We start from the raw sequence: 13,152 nt of genomic DNA, 5'->3' as shown, positions 1-13,152 counted from the left end.
AAACCTATGCTTCAACCTTTCAAAATTCTATATTTTCTGTCAAACACAACATTATTATGCCTTTTTTTCTTTATAGAAACTATTGAATGGAAGAACCGTTGGTAAAAAGATGAGATTCTCTATAATATGTATGATTTTTTATGATAAAATAAAAATGAAAAAATGAAATAATATTGTGTATATTTAAGTTAATTTTAATATTTTTTAATAACCAAATTTGTCATAACGTAACTGATAAAGAATGACAGTTAATACGAATTTGATATATTTTGAGTATGCTATACATTTTATGACTTTATACGAAACAATATTAGTTTTAATTTATATATTTATTATTGGGTATTAAAAATAAAAAATATTTGTATTGTTAGCATTTTTCAAACCTTTCTCAACTCTGATTGTGATTAAGTCTTAGGATGTGTGTGGTTCAAAGATTAAATTTTATTACCAAGTAATCTTATTCCTAGGCATTATATTCCTAGGAATGTGATTACTTGGAATATATGATTCCCATATTTGGTTGTAAAATTTAATACATTGGAATATTATGTAATAATCCTAGGAATGACTAAATTTTTGTTTGGTTGAGTTTAAATATCTTGGTCATATTATGTAATATGTCAAAATTACCCTTAATCATTCAAATTAAAATATTAATGACTAAAAATTAAATATTTTTTAAATTTACTAAAATACTCCTAATAACAAATATCTTAGTTAAAATTATTATTAATTCTAAATTTTTTTAAATTTATTAAAATACCCCTAATAACAAATATGTTTAGTTAAAATTATTATTGATTTTAATTTTTTTAAATTTACTAAAATACCCCTAATAACAAATATGTTTAATTAAATTATTATTGACTCTAAATTTTTTACTAAAATACCCCTAATAACAAATATGTTTAGTTAAAATTATTATTGACTCTAAATTTTTTTAAATTTACTAAAATACCCCTAATATCAAATATCTTTAGTTAAATTATTATTGATTCTAAATTTTTTTAAATTTACTAAAATATTCCTAATAACAAATATCTTTAGTTAAATTATTATCGACTCTAAATTTTATCTCTACTAATAAATTTACTATAATACCCTTAATAACAAATGTTTAATTAAAATCAATATTATCATAATTAAATTAGTGACTATGACAATGTAAAAGGAGCAGTGTTCATCTCAGATGATCCTCAACTAACTGAATGGCGGCATCTCTATTCTCCTAGCATTGTAATTACTTCCAAAGATGCAAAATCTATGATCAATTATATACAAAGCAACAAAATTCCAAAATCCACCATCAATTGTCAACAAACATTTCTTGGAATCAAGCCATCACCAGTTGCTACACATTCTAGTTCAAGAGGAACTTTAACTAATTTTCCATGGATCTTAAAACCTGATATAATGGCATCAGGAACTAGGGTTTTAGCTACTTATATTCCTCACAAAACAACAGCAACAATTGGCACAAATGTCTTCCTATCAAGTCACTATAATATTCAATAAAAATTCAAAAATAGCAATATTTAAAGCAATTTCTTCAAAAATGGCAAAAGTTCCCCCGGCTGAAGTTGGAACACCATGTCGATCAGACTATTGTCCCTTAGAATGCTAAGGCCAGCCTTCATTCTATCATCACCGCTCAAACCAGGAACATCTCTCAACAGTTCCATTAGCTTCATTCTGCGCTCAGCTCCTTCTTTCTCATGCTTAAAACAAGAAACCATATCAACTAAAACGGCTGTGTGTTCTTGATAAGCACCTTTCATATCTCTCATTGATTCTACTACTATGTCAATCACTTCCTCACTTTTGCTCCCTCTTTTTCTTTTATTCCTTTCTATATATGAAGCACTAGGAGCAGCAGAAGCACCGGGAGCAACAGAAACACCAGGAGTTGGAGGCTCCTAAAAATTGAAAGCAACACCAGCAGGAACATCAGAAGATTATTCAATATTGATAGAAATGAAGAACAAGTAGCCTAACTGATTATACATGCTCTACACTTGTATATACAAGCATTATCTCTGCCTTGGCCAGCAAGACTAACAACATTAACTAACTAAACAGAACCTAATAGAATATTAACTACCCTGATTCTCATTCTGTTTGCATAATTACATTCATATCCTTTTTTTCTTTGTTATTATACTCCACAGAAATGAAGATCAGTATTTCTATCTAACTGCTCAACATGATGGGAATAGTTAAGGCTAGTCACAGGCACAGATTAAAGTAAATGAACTAATGAAGAATCACTCCAAAATCCAAGAAAATACACAGCAGTAGGATCAACAATAAGTGAATTTATGTACATGAATTAGAGTCAATTGCTTACGTACTTGAGAATCAGCTTCATATTCCATTTCGGTTTCTTCCAAATTTACTTGGGTGTTTTCATTCACTTGCCGATCACTCAAGGTTGCTTCGCGCTCAGCCTCCATTGTAGCAACTGCTTGAGTTACATTTTCCGCATTGCCTCCTTGAGCCCTATCTCTACCAAATGCTATTCTCAACTCCTCAAAATGTGGAAATGGTTTATTATAGAGGCCATTAGCATTAGGATGTGACTGAAATTAAAAGAAAATAAATAAGCAATTAATATTAAAAAACTTAAGATAAATAAACTTGTATTAAGAAAGTTATTTAGAATTTACACTCTTCCATTCATTGAAAATTTGTCGCTCCACCACAATCATTTTATCTTTGTCATTCCAACCAAATCCACTCCCAGCTGTGCCCATCATATCAACTATTGCAAAATATTATCTTTTTAGCAATTTCACCCTTGATTCAATGTGTGGATTAGCCTAAACATAGCAAAACAATTTAAAATTATTACTACTCAGATTAAATTCAATAAACTGAATTTTAATACAATGACACCACAATTCATCCAAGCATAACTAAATATAGTGAATGTATGGAGCAGTAATAATCATTTAGTTTTCGCATACAGTATCTGAAATAATCATAAAATAGTCTACCATGACTTAAAGTCTTAAACTTTTCTCTTTCCTTTGGTTTTTTTTTTTTTGACAGTTTAATCAAACTCTTCTAACCACTTACTGATAACGAGATAGAGAATACAGTCTGGCCTGGTTGCTTGGTTCACCATTCAGATTTTCAAGAAGAAAAAAATTAACAAGAGAACTGGAAATATACTCTTAATTAAATAACAAGGGAATTTTTATTTTATTTATTTTATCTATTTTAATCTGTTCCAAGTAAAAAATATAAAATACTGAAGCACCAACATGATTAGCTCAAATGAAATGTAATTAATTTTCATTAAATAGTTTTAAATTCAAGCCTTGTCTATGAACAAATTTTCTGTTGAAGGACTTAGTTCAATAGTTCCAGTTGAAAATGCCATTTTTTTGTCACGGTTTTGGGCTGGACTACAACCCAACCCAGAGAACAGATCAATGAGAGCACAGTAGTAAAACATCCCAATATAGAAGCATAAATATTTTGTAAGCTATACAATTATAACACAAATATAAAATTGTAAACAAAGAAAACAAGTATTATGTAAAAAAATTGTACCTTAAGATCACATCCAGGGATTTTTTCATGCAGCATTTTTTCCAAATGTTTTCCATAACCGGATTTAAACGTGCCATTGTCACACTTCCAAGAAGTAGTTGCAAGCTCCACCAAACACTCAACTAATTTTGCATCTTCGTGTGGCGTCCATTGACGCTTAGTTTGCTTTGAATTAGGTCGAGTATTCTCTTCCATTTTCTATAGACTAATAAGCAGAAAATAACACAAGACAATTTTTCATCATCTTGAAGCAAGAAATCACACAAGCAAGAAATCATATATAATATATATTATGAAGAATGTTAGGAGTCAATATAGAAAGTTAGATAGTATTGAAAATACATGGAAAGAAAAATTGAATGAATGCATGCTTATTTGCTTTTTTTGGTTCATTATCATACGTACTTCACTTGTTGTTGCTGCATTGTTGCATAGTCATTTTACTTCCTCAATTCAAATCAAACTTTTTTACTCCCAAAGTTACTCAATCACTTCTAGTAGCTTATTCATTCTGGCCTATGGGTGTGTGTTGGTGATATATAAATGAGTTTAATTGGAAGTGGACTAGAGCTAGTTGTATAAAGATAAAGTTTCTACCCCTGCCCTTCTTTTATTTGTTCCTGCTTTCTCTTTTTCTCTTCTAAATAGATGAAGGATGAATCACAATATTAGTCAAACAGCATAAAAATTTAACACAAGGATTTAAAGCAAAGAAAGCTCCTCCACATCCTGCTCTGTTCTATGAACAAGCTATGAGAATACAAAGTAAAGGGACTAGCGTGTTTACTCCACAGTCCTTATGAATCCTTATGCCACAAGAATCAAACCCAAAATTTTATAATACAGACTCAAAAACCTTGATAGCAGATTTGATTTCCCAACCCCTGAGTCCCCAATCAGAACAGCTTTGAATAGATAATCACACTCCTCATCAAATGCATCAGCCATATATCTATCTTGTTAATTAGCCTCTCTACCTGCTTTCACTTTCACCCTTCTATCTATCTATCTATCTATCTATCTATCTATCTATCTATCTATCTATCTATGTATATGCCTTTATTGAAAATTCTAAAGGAACAAACCTAGTAACTAGTGAGGAGTTGAAAATAAAACCAAACCGAAAATAAGAATTGTTGGATATGAAAGGAGAAAGCTACAGGGTACAAGGTCATGATCACACTTATGTAATGTTATAATTAATTAAGATTACGAAATTGGGAGGGGCCAAGACACAATCCTTTCTTTGGATGGTATTATTATTATTATTATTATTATTATTATTATTATTATTATTATTATTTACTCTCACAGTTACACTTGAATGATTACTAGTCCTTGATAAGAGGTTATATAATTATTATTTGTTTCTAACATGTTAGCTTGTAACTACTACTTTTTCAGTCTTTCTCTGGAGCAATTCATGCTCCTCCACATCCTACTCTATTCTATGAACAAGCTATGAGAATACAAAGCAAAGGGACTAGCGTGTTTACTCCACAGTCTTTATGAATCCTTATGCCACAAGAATCAAACCCAAAATTTCATAATGCAGACCAAAAAATAATAACAATTCTAAGTTACAGCATATGACTGAAAATAGAATCAATAGAGAAAAAAATAAACACAACTCTATTTTATAACCTCAGCATTCAACCTTTGATTCAATCCACCATAGTCTTTGTCTTATATATACATTGATCAAAAGGTTAAAAAAAGCCTTTTCCAATTTCAAAAAAGAATTGCTTTCATTTTTCAAAGGGCTTTGAGTGTTGTAGTAATCATCAAAGAACCTCTTGTTATGCTTCCTTAATGACATTGCATTTCAAAGAACCATATATTTTATTCAGTATCACAAACATAGTTCAGGAAAAATAAATAAATAACAAATAAAAGATCCTTACCTGAAGAAGAAGATTTTGTGCTTGAAAAAGATGAACAAGGTTGCAGAAGACAAATTAAACTTTCTTTGATGGCTATTGCTGAGCCGCGAGGAGGGAGAGAAGCGAAGGAGACGACACGAACAGAAAGCACCACTCGAGATGATGAACACGGACAGGAAACACGAATAGGAACTGTGAGCTGTGATGATGACACGAACGCGAACGATTTTCTTCTAGAATAAGGAGCGCAGTGGTCGTGCAAATCGAAATCGGCGGCGAGGCGGCGCCGACGCCGGTGGAACCTCCGTGAATTTGAAGAAAAGCCCCGCTAGGGATTGGTTTTCATGGAGGAGGGGTCTCTGCTAGGGTTTCGTTTTGTTTGAAATGAATTGAAAAAAATCTGAAGAGAAGGGTTGGAGTGAAATTAACAAGGGTGTTTTTGGTCTTTTTACTTTATTATTAACATTCCATTCCCATTGGAATTAGAGATACCTAGGGAGGATATGGGAATGAAATGGGTGGGATTTTGATTCCAGGGAATAAAATATACCCAAGAATAATTTTTTAACTCTTGAACCAAACATGGGAATAAGATATTCCCATCTCAACATTCCTGGGAATACACTTGTATTCCCTTCAACCACACACACCCATAGGATTTGTAAGAATCATATTCTCAATCCCTTTAAATTCTTTCTTTAACTATTTATTACTTATTCATGTCAAGCTTTTGTTTTTTAATTTTGACCATACTTTATCCTTATCATTGTACCTAGTTACCCACATTATTAATTTACAAACTCATTCGGCGTTTTTCAATTTATTGCAACATAACAATCAAATTCTGACATGGAACATGTGCACTTTTGATTCAAGAACAAATCTTCTTATTCTTGTCATGTATTCATATTAATTAAGCATGTTTACTTAAGGGTTTTTTATTTAAATAAATTATTTGCCCTCCTATTTTACCTGAATCCCCTAAATGGTTTTTTTGAACGTGAATCTCCTAAACCATATAATATATAAATCGTCCTAGGCTCGTGTGTTTTAATCAATATATAAACCATTGTACTCTGAGACGATTTATGCATGAATTGCATAGGTGAATAAGGCATAAATCGTCCCACCCTACTGTGTATTAAAAGTAACACATAAATCATCATAGGCTAGTTTGATTTATGCATTTTACCCTAAAATCCTATACCCTGGCACAATTTACGTGCTTCTCCATAACCCTCAACCCCCTAGCACGATTTATGTGCAAATCCCAAACCCACAAGCCCCTAGGATGATTTATGTGGAAACCTAACCCCCACCTACCCAGCACGATTTACGTGCATATATACCCCTCAGCAGCCTAGAACGATTCATGTGTAAAGACCCAAACCCTACTTACCTTCCACGAGTAAAGTCTCATTCGTGAGAGACTCCATTAGCGGCGAGGAGGGTAGTGGAGGGGAGGAGAGCTACGGGAAAAAATTCAAGGAAGGGTGTGGTCGGCGGCGGTGGAGGGTTGGTTAAGGTTCGGAAAAGGTGGCCTCCGGTGGACGGCGTTGACGGCGGCGGAGGGTGGCTTCTGAAGGTTGGGTTGGCAGCGGTTGGAGGCTGATTTGGTGGCTTTGGGGGGCGGTCGAAGATGGCGAGGAACGACATGTACCGATTGAACGGCATCGCGCACGTGGCAGGTTTTATTGACGAAGAGGTTAGTAGTTAATTTGGTTTACAACTGATATAGTCAATGTAGTTGATGTGTTTAGTTACAAGAATGTGATTCTTTTGAAAAAAAATGCTTGTTGTGTTAGAAATTAGTGAAATGTTAAGGTTAACATGTTTAGGATAGGTTAGGGTCATGTTTGGTTTAGGGGTTTGGTTGATTTCTGATACATGTTTTTGGTTGTTGTGCGATGTTGAGTTGTGACTGTGCTTGTTATTCTGTTATCAGCCAACCCGGTGTGTACGGACTATCCGTAGGCAACAAAAGATGATATTGCATGACCGTATTATGCCTTACCTAGATAGCGCCGGATTGCTGCATGTTGCTAGGCTGAATGATTATTGGTTTAAGCTGGATGAGCCACTGATTAGTGCCTTTGTTGAGCGATGGCGTCCAAAGACTCACACTTTCCATATGCCATTTGGGGAGTGCACTGTCACTTTACAGGATGTGGCATATCAATTCGGCCTCCCTATTGATGGATTTCCAGTTAGTGGTTGTCTCAATGACTTTGAGCAGTTGATGGAAGGGGGTAAGCCTGCGTGGCAGTGGTTTGAAGAGTTGTTCGGTGAACTTCCTCCTGAGGACTATATTGATGAGTTCACCGTATCATATGGCTGGTTCCAAAACAGGTTCAGAGTCATGCCAAATGATGCTACAGAGGCCACGGTACAGGTCTATGCTCGTGGTTACATCATGATGTTGTTGTCCACGATGCTTTTTGGCGACAAGTCTGGGGCCAGAGTTCACTTACGCTGGCTCCCGTATGTTGCGGATCTCGACGGACTCGAAAAGTATAGCTGGGGTTCGGCCGCATTATCTTGGTTATATAGGTGTCTCTGCAGAGTAGCTAATCGGAATGTAAAAAACTTAGCTGGGCCACTAGCATTGCTGCAGTCCTAGATATTCTGGAGGTTTCCCACATTCAGGCCAAGAGGGTTTGATGTTATTCTCTGGCCGCTTGCATCAAGGTGAGTATAATGCTTATTATTTAGTTTGATATACTTTAACTCCAAACATAACGTATATTATTAATGCCTGAATCACTTTTAAAGTATGTCTAATGGTGCCGACACTGAATCTTGCAGGTGGGGTAGATACATGCCGTCATCAGATGAGAAGGGTCCTCGGGTCATTGCTACCCGACACAGATTGAACAGGGTGAGAGTGGATGATGTAAGTATAATCTCCCATAAAATTTGTTATAGTTTCACGTTTTATATGGTTAAGTGTATGCATCACGTACTGTCTTCTGACATAACGATCCTACATGTTGCAGTTTATTTGGATGCCATACTCGGCACTGGAGGTTATTCAAGTTGTCCACCCTGATATCCTTAGACCTGAGCACACGCATTTATGGAAGTCGACAACTGCATTGATTTACTTTTCCTCCATCGAGTGGCACCAGGTTGACCGAGTCCTTTCCCAGCTTGGAGGAGTTCAGCACGTACCTGAACCAGCCATCAAAATTGATTTTCTATTATCGAAGGATGGTCGGGGACCTACCCGCTGGTTTCTTGAGGTCTTTGCCACATGGCATGAGTGTTGGGATCAGAGGCATCAGAGCATGTTGACGTTTCAGTTGGTACCAGATCCAGGACCCTCGGTGGAGTATCTTGATTGGTGGTACAGGGTAGCCCATAGATTTCTGTTGCATGACCGGGATTTAGTTGACCCTCGCCAGGTCGGGATCCCTGCAGATGCTCCAGTTCAAGGTAATATCGATGTGCCCGCTAGACAGCAGGGACCAAACTTCCCGGACAACCGTAGGAGGGCTACGTGTGAGCGGGTTGGAATGCGATATAGCCAACCAATGCGCCAGGGGGGCGACGATGCCTTGGAGTTGGATGAGACACAGGGTGGCGATGAAGACCATGGAGGGAGCCAGAGTCATCAGGTTGGATGGAGACACGGCGGGGGGGGGGGGGATCCGGCTGGGGTTGGGGTGGTGGTGGTGGATGGTCTGGTCGAGGGGGTGGTGCAGGTGGCTTTGGTTGGGGGAGTCAGTCTGGAGGCTCTGGTTGGGGTGGTGGAGCGGGGTATGGTTGGGGGGGGTGGTGCTGGAGGGTCTGGCCGGGGAGGTGGTGCAGCTGGGTCTGGCTGGGGGAGTTGGGCAGCTGAGGGATCTAGTCGGGGGGGGTGGTGCAGGTAGGTCTGGATGTGGTTGTGGTTCGCTACCTAGTGGGTTTGGAGGTGGGGGTTTCGGAGGGGGGTTGAGACCACGACACTATTCTCTGACTTCTACAGCCCGAACCAGATGGAGCAGGTTTTTGGTGCGGGGAGTGATTTTTTTGCTGAGATACGGGAGTTTGCCAGCACAGATGGTGATTATAGGCCTCAGTTTGAGGGAAGGGCAGTGGATCTTAATGTCAATTCGAATGAATCACCGACTACTTATCAGGGAGGTCCGTTTGCCATGGGTGGTACTCCGGCATCTGCCGTGCAGGGATAGACGCACACACAGTTGCCTGACGAGCCCGATCGTGCTGCTGGGATGGAGGTGCAGCCACCGGAGACATATGTACCGGTCACGCAGAGGAGGAAGCGCATCATCAGGCCAGCCAAGTGTGGCACCGGGTCACATATGTGTTAGATAGTGGGGTATTCTTATGTTATTGTTATGGTATTCAGCTAGTACTTTTTACTATTGTTGATGTTGTGTTATTTAGTACTCTTGTCGTTTCGATATTGTTATGTTGTTATTAAGCACTGTTACAATTTCGTTATTGTTATGTTATTATCTAGTACTATGGTAAGATTAAAGGACTATTTTGAAAGTAAATGAAAAGTGAAACTTAAACCGACTAACACGAGGTCTTTAACAACAAATGAAGTGAACGACAAAGAACACCATTAAATGCAAAGTGTAAGGGACGACATCAAGCAACAATCTAACTATGCTAAGGCAAATAAAATAACATAAACTATAACGCTACTCGAGGCTCTATGCATTAGTCCCTTCATGAGGACCGGATGCACATGCGCGAAGGGGACACTGTCTTCTAGTATGACCTGGAACCCTACACATACCACATCTCTTCGTCCTGTCCGGTTTGGGCTCATCCATACTGTTTCTTATCCGTGTAGTCCTAGGACGACCCACGGTCGCTCGCATCATGCCGGGGTCTGGGATAACTTGAGGACCCTCGTACAAGGGAAGCAAGTCGTCTGCCATCGGAGGGGAGAAACCTATCTTATAAACATTGAAGATGGTTGTCAAGCGATACACGTCATCCACGTAAATCCTCCAATCTAGTCTGAAATACGAACAAGCTGCAAGCACATGACGACATGGGTAATGGAGGGCCTGAAAATAGCCATAGTCACATGTCCTGGCCGAAAGCGATACCCTACATGCAGTCAGAGCGATTCTCCCTCCCGTCGGAGCAATCTCGTCCACAACAAACTCTGTGTTCCTTCTATCGTATAGCTCAACCCGCATGTTTCTGGAGGCCTGTTGGTTCTTCTCAATCGCCCTCATAAGCATCTGCGAAATTCCTGCCTTGCCCCGAGTTGCATCTCCGCTTCCTTTCCTTTTCTAACAAAGAGCTCAGCCAATCGCCCATATGTTGACTTCACAAGTGACCCCACCGGTAAGTTCCATCTACCCTTCAAGACGGCATTGATACACTCAGATATGTTGGTTGTCATGTGACCGTACTGGCGCCCACCATCCCGATATTGGGTCCATAACCCTAACCCAATCCAGTTACACCACTCAACCATAGCCGGGTCTTCGGACCTCAATATCTCCATGCAATATTGATGCTCCTATTCAGACTTTGCGTAGGCTGCGTTCACCAGAATCTTCCGTGCATCCTTGGATTTAAAGTTAAGCGCAAAATTAGCAGCTATGTGCCTAGCACAATATGCACGATAGGCTGCCGGTGGGAGCCACCCACCGTCTTCTGCAACTAACGTGGCCTTGATTGCATTGTGGCGGTCAGATATAACTAGAATGCCGGGTTGCGGGGTCACATGTTGGCGAAGGTGAGTAAGGAAGAACTTCCATGACTCAGTGTTCTCACCTTCGACAAGTCCAAATGCCACTGGGAGTATGTTCGAGTTTCCATCTTGTGCAATCGCCATGAGTAACGTTTCGCCGTACTTGCCATACAGATGGGTACCGTCAATGGATATCAGTGGCTTACAATACTTGAATGCCTCAATGTATGGCGAAAACGTCCAAAACAATCGATGAAAAAACACCCTCGACTCATCAACCGTATTACCAGACCTTACAGGTGAAGTGCGCAATACTGCAATACTGCCCAGCATGTACATCTGAACCCCGATTATCCACCTCGGAATTATGTTGTAAGATTCCTCCCAATCACCATAAATCTGTGCAATCGCCTTCTGCTTAGCCATCCACACCTTCTGGTAGCTGGGCTTGAATCCATATGTCGTTGACACCACATTCTGCAGTACTTTCACCGAGATTGCCGCATCCGCCCTAACCAGCGATAGAATTGATGCACAGATCACATGATAATCAAGCTGCCTGTGGTTGGTGGACAGCTCGGTTGCAAGACATGTGTGAGGCCCATTGTACTTCCGGACTTCCCAGTATCCTTTCCGCTGCCGCATAGTCACGCGTATCAGCCAATTACACCCATTCCCAAACTGGACGCACTTCCCGTGATACTTCAACTGGTCCGACTTAAACACCTTATACTGAACACCACGGCGGATATTATAATTCTTCACCATCAACACTGCCTCCTCCTTGCTCTGGAACCGCTGCCCGACCTCAAACTCCTCTGCCGCATGCATACCGTGCTCGTCTCTGTGAATACTTGACATTTGTTGACCTGGAAATGCTGGTTGATTCATTGCCTCAAGATCCAATGTAGAGAAGTGTGGATGGTACTGTTGTGTCTGAGAACTTGTTTGGCCTTGCGATCTCGCAACTGGTCTTGTGTCATCCTCATCGTCAGATTCATCACCGCTAACGGGTGGTTCCGAATCTGAATCATCATCACCAATGGCCTCAGTAACTGGATCCCTATCTCTGACCTCCATGAACGTAGTTGCACCATCCAATACCGGTCCCTCTCTGATTTCCGCTGCAAGCTCCCCGAAGGTTCGTACATCACCCAAGCAATCCCCATCTTCGGCATGAACTGCCAGATCGGCTGCAAATGACGGAGATGAAACGTGGGCGGTGACGTCGTGACGAATAGGAATGGCACTTGAAGCACCATCTACCCCGACTGTGGGCGGATTTGGAGCAGATCCACCGGAGCTACCCTCCACATCAGCCATTTTCGCGAACAACTCCATAGCTCCCAAATCTGAAAATCTTGATTGACTGTGAAATATAACGCGAATGTCGTCATCGCCTAGCATCTCATATTTTCCAAACTTCACATAACCTTGCCTGAGTGAGATAGGGATCCTGAAGAACATTTGCTTCACAAGCTTCTTACCGCACTTACCTAACTTTTGTAGTATGCTATTTCGTAAATCATCTAAACTCGTTGATGGATTTATGAACACTCCAATCTGTTTCTTGCTACTGAACCTTACACCCTCACTTGTGTTTTCATCGATCTTTCCCCGATGATGAACTAACAAGAACACACTCTCAGCCATCTTCCCGCAACCCTCAGCTGAAATATGGCTCGACAATGATGTTCCTCCTGTATTTATAGGCTCTTCCAGCACATAAATCGTTTCATGGTGTCTGGTATTGTGTTTTTACATGTAAATCGTCCCATACTAACGTGTCTTATCATAGTAACACATAACTCGTCCTAGGGTATTGAGGGATAAAGTTTTCCACATAAATCGTCCTAGGGGCTTGTGGGTTTGGGATTTGCACGTAAATCGTGCTAGGGGGTTGAGGGTTATGGAGAAGCACGTAAATCATGCCAGGGTATGGGGTTTTAGGGTAAAACGCATAAATCAAACTAGCCTAAGACGATTTATGTGTTACTTTTAATACACAGTAGGGTGGGACGATTTATGCCTTATTCACCTTTGCAA

At 39.5% G+C, this 13,152-nt stretch overlaps 1 long non-coding RNA gene across 1 annotated transcript; it reads right to left on the bottom strand.

Moving 5' to 3' along the window:
* Nucleotides 1-2,758: 2,758 nt before the first annotated feature.
* On the bottom strand, nucleotides 2,759-5,601 carry LOC112771721 (uncharacterized). Its single transcript, XR_011876390.1, has 3 exons — nucleotides 5,463-5,601; nucleotides 3,559-3,763; nucleotides 2,759-2,819 (listed from the first exon to the last, which is right to left on the bottom strand). It is a non-coding gene; the product is annotated as an uncharacterized lncRNA (long non-coding RNA).
* Between the last annotated feature and the right edge of the window lie 7,551 nt (nucleotides 5,602-13,152).

The sequence above is a fragment of the Arachis hypogaea genome, chromosome 18 (genome assembly GCF_003086295.3).
Source record: "Arachis hypogaea cultivar Tifrunner chromosome 18, arahy.Tifrunner.gnm2.J5K5, whole genome shotgun sequence".
NCBI lineage: Eukaryota > Viridiplantae > Streptophyta > Magnoliopsida > Fabales > Fabaceae > Arachis > Arachis hypogaea.
This window is presented reverse-complemented; position numbering and strand designations above follow the sequence as displayed.